The sequence below is a fragment of the Apodemus sylvaticus genome, chromosome 19 (assembly GCF_947179515.1).
Source record: "Apodemus sylvaticus chromosome 19, mApoSyl1.1, whole genome shotgun sequence".
Classification (NCBI taxonomy): domain Eukaryota; kingdom Metazoa; phylum Chordata; class Mammalia; order Rodentia; family Muridae; genus Apodemus; species Apodemus sylvaticus.
The window spans coordinates 112,805-116,817 of NC_067490.1; the positions used below are offsets into that span (position 1 = coordinate 112,805).

At 38.9% G+C, this 4,013-nt stretch overlaps 1 pseudogene; it reads right to left on the bottom strand.

Moving 5' to 3' along the window:
- Positions 1-373: 373 nt before the first annotated feature.
- Positions 374-478, bottom strand: LOC127670283 (uncharacterized; annotated as a pseudogene).
- Positions 479-4,013: the final 3,535 nt, after the last annotated feature.

Here is a 4,013-nt window from a genome sequence, read left to right on the forward strand (position 1 = left end):
CCTTGAGACTCCAGTTCTTCCTCTTTATATTGTGCTCACATCCTTCTATTTTTTCTTTTCTATTTCTCTACTACTTGCTCCTTTTAGTGGAATCTGAGGTCTCTGAGTGTCTGTGGTCAACACAGCAGTGATCTCAGGATTGCTATGCTGTGCTTGTGCCCTGTGGCTCCAGGAAAGGGTCATCTGGGACATGATCTGCCCCTGCTCAGAACTGCAAGGCACCAGACTAATGGTCATCTTAGACTAGCTATCTGCTCAGGCACCGTGACATTTGTCTGGTGATTGTCTCAGACTCTCTCTCTCTCTCTCTCTCTCTCTCTCTCTCTCTCTCTCTTCTTCTTCTTCTTCTTCTTCTTCTTCTTCTTCTTCTAGTAATGTTAGGCTACTAATCACTCAGATGTTTGTAGGTCTCTTCTTTCTGCTGTCTTTTGATGCACTATGACACAGCAGTCACACCTGCAGTGATTCTAGGGGCAGATCTTTAATTTCATATGTGTATTTATAGACATATATGTGCACAAAATAGTCTCTGTAATATTTACCTATAACTTAAAATAAACTTTAGGAAAATATGAAAATAGTTTTGATACTTTTAATATTACATTTTGTAGGAGGGAGATGAATGACTGGATGTGATTATGTACATTGATACAGTGGTAGTTCATTATATGCAGTACAGTTGTACAGTGTAGAATGGAAGTGAAAAATGTCTTTGAGATGTTAATATCCCTGATTATTTTAGGGATATGTTTATAATAATATCTCACCTCCTGTGTGAATATGGCAGTGACTTCCATAATATGGGAAAAAGAATGTTGCATCTATGTAATTGAATCAAATGATGTTTAAGACTAATATTAATACTCTCAGAAAAACCCTGTACAAACTTGCTTTTGAGATTTCAACCAAGTGAGCAATTAAGTTGATTCAATAACTCCTTCTTATCTGGGCTCCAATACCTTTTTAGCCTTCTGATTTAGTCGTGTTTTATTTTGGTATTTGTTCCTTCCCTTATGTAATTTCTCAGATGACAGGTTACTATCATTGCCAGAATTACCAACAACTAGGTTATGGTGGATTATCAGACCCTAGACTCCTCAAATACAGGATATAAGGTTCTCAAAGCATGTGATGACATCTCTCCATTATAAAACAAAATAGGGGGAGATGTTGGGAAGCTCTGTTATTAAGGTTTTATTCTACTATGACCAGACAGCTTCCCTGAGCTTGGCATAACTGGGGGAACTTCCTTTCCCAGTAGTGCTTCTTTTTCTCTGCCTGACTTTATCTGGGGAACCTGCCCCTCCTGCCCCGCATCCTCTCTGAGGAATTTCACATAGTCCTTGGTTAAATTAAGGCATGAACTCCCTTTCTCCTTATAAAATCTGCCCAGAAAGCAAACACCTGGAATGCCACTTCATGAAAATGAGGCATTCCCACTACCTTAACCCTCAATCAATGTAAATGCACCTGGAAACCCTTTTCTGATCTCTTAGGTTTTTATAGCCTTTGTTCACTCTGAATAAAATATATGTACAAGCTGTTTCACTGAATACCTTCTAAAAGAGCTGTAACACTGAAATCCTTTGAGGAATCCCCTCAGCTCATTTGTAATCAGACCAAGATCCTGCTGGCCTATGGCTTCCTGGCTCCACTTCATTTAGGTGTGCACCTGGATACTCAGGGAGAGGAGGCAGAAAGCAGAAGTGTGTGTGTGTGTGTGTGTGTGCTTGTAGATAGTCATGTAGAAGTTAACTGTCCTCACACAGATTGGCTGGATTGCTTTTCTTTTGGGAGGTTGGCAATTCCTTCTCATGTTCTAAGAAAAGTAAAAGGAAGTTTGTTTAAAAGCTGAGGAAATCCAGAGCTGGCTTCTCTTTTTAGTGAATATAGTATTTTTAAGAAACATATAACACAGTGCTTTGTTATTAGTTGTATAAATTGATTACTTTCTTTGTTTAGCAGATCTTTGTCTATTGTTGATCACACCACTCTAGTTTTTCAATTATTTATGGGTAGCCACCACTGGATGCATGATTTTTATGTATAAAAAGTCTCTCCTGGTGAAGAAGCCATTACTTTCATGGCTTTAACATCCCTAGAAAATCTCATCTCAGCATTTCCTTTCCTTTAGGCAGCAATTCCTCTAGGGGAATATCGCATTATCTTATTGCTTGCATTTTTACGAGTGTGCTGAAAATAAAGTTCACTGACAGCAGGAAGAAAGCTGTTGGTTCTTGTGGGTCCCTTTTTATGGCCATGTTTTTGTTCTTTTGTTGTTGTTGTTGTTGTTGTTTTGTTTTGTTTTTCAAGACAAGGTTTTTCTGTGTAGTCCTGGCTGTCCTGGAACTCTTTCTGTTGACCAGGCCGGCCTTGAATTCAGAAACCCACCTGTCTCTGCCTCCCAAATACTGGGATTAAAAGCATGTGCCACAACTGCCTGGTGTTTTGTTCTTTGGAACTGAAAGTTCTATTTACATGCACCCAAATGCATGTAAGTACAGAAAATTTCCTTGGTCTTTGTAGGACCCCCAAATGAGGGACCCCACTCGAGTCCTGGATTGGCGCACACCCAAAGAAGCACGAGAGACCAACTTGCTGCAAACACATGAGGTAGTTTTAATGGCGGAGCTCCGGGTCCAAACATGTCTTGTACAAAAGACAGAGGGGCCGACCCCGAGACTCAAAAACTGGGGTTTTTTATAGGAAAGGTGAGGGGGTTTCGCGTGCTTTTACAAGATTGGGTAACTCATATAATTACATCAGCGGGTAGTACGTGCGGGTTGGCGTGTAGGTGATGGGGAAGGGCGGGAAGCTTATCTGTTACAACAGAGGGGCCGGGGTTGGGCGGGGAGAAAGAGCCCAGATGGTCCCTGACTCTGTGGAGGTAGCTCTCTTAATGTCTTAACAGCCTTGAGGGTGGGCTCTGCATTCCAGGGCTTGTTCAGGCTTGCCTCTGTTTCTGGGCCAAGAGTAAAGTTCCTTTATTTAAGTAAAAAATCCCTTTCAGTCTTCTACATGGTAGTGACACCCTCACCTCTGATCTATTTGAGAAACAAAGGATTTAGATGAACAATGCAAAGGTCGGTGACCAGAGATCCAAGTTAGGGAGAAATAAGACAATCTTTCACAATGTTTCAGGCTTTGGGGATCAGAAGACATTATATAACTGCCTTTTCTTGTCATAGTAGGAACAGTCAAAATTATTAAATAAAAGTAGGCAGAAAAATTTAATAGCATTTTGATACCAACTAATTTAAATTCTTTTATTTCATCTCTGGAAGGTTATATATTTTCTTTCAGGAGAAATTAAAACTGATATGATTTTATTTGTTTACATTCATAAAGCATGGCCATTGTTCTAGTAATGGACATAGGACACAGCTGTCAAGGGATGAACTACTTTTCTTGCCAAAGAAATCTTCAACTTCACGGATACAGTTTTTGTCTGTCCTGTATGTGATAATACTCTAGGAAGTGGGGTTTCTCTTTGTACTTTGTTTCAAGTGTTAAGATCTACCAGAAAGTTTCCATTAAGTATATTATTTGGACATGTTTATCCTTATCCTTTTCATTAGGGGATTCTGGGTTATATATGCTTAGGCATTTTCTTCTGATTAGTCTCACTCTCAGCAGGGGCTGCAAATAAGATGAGTCTTTAGGAATAAAGGAATAAAGGAAAGAAGACATAGGCAAGGTAACAGATAACACCCTGATGTATCCCCTTGTGAGTCTGAAATAGCTGTTGTCATCAACCTGTATATCTAAACTTTAACTTTACAACAAACTACACTCACGCAGGTTTAAGCAGTCATAATTTTCAGTGTATAAAGGTTTGCAATAAACAGAGCTTTAAAATAATAAAATTGTGTGATGTCACTCATTTTACACATTCCTTTAGGTTATTACTTAGTAGAATATATAAATGGTTTTTCTTCATGTCTTCTAACAATATATTTAGTAATTTTTGCCTCTTTAAAATTTATATGTTCATATCTACCATTATTACTTAT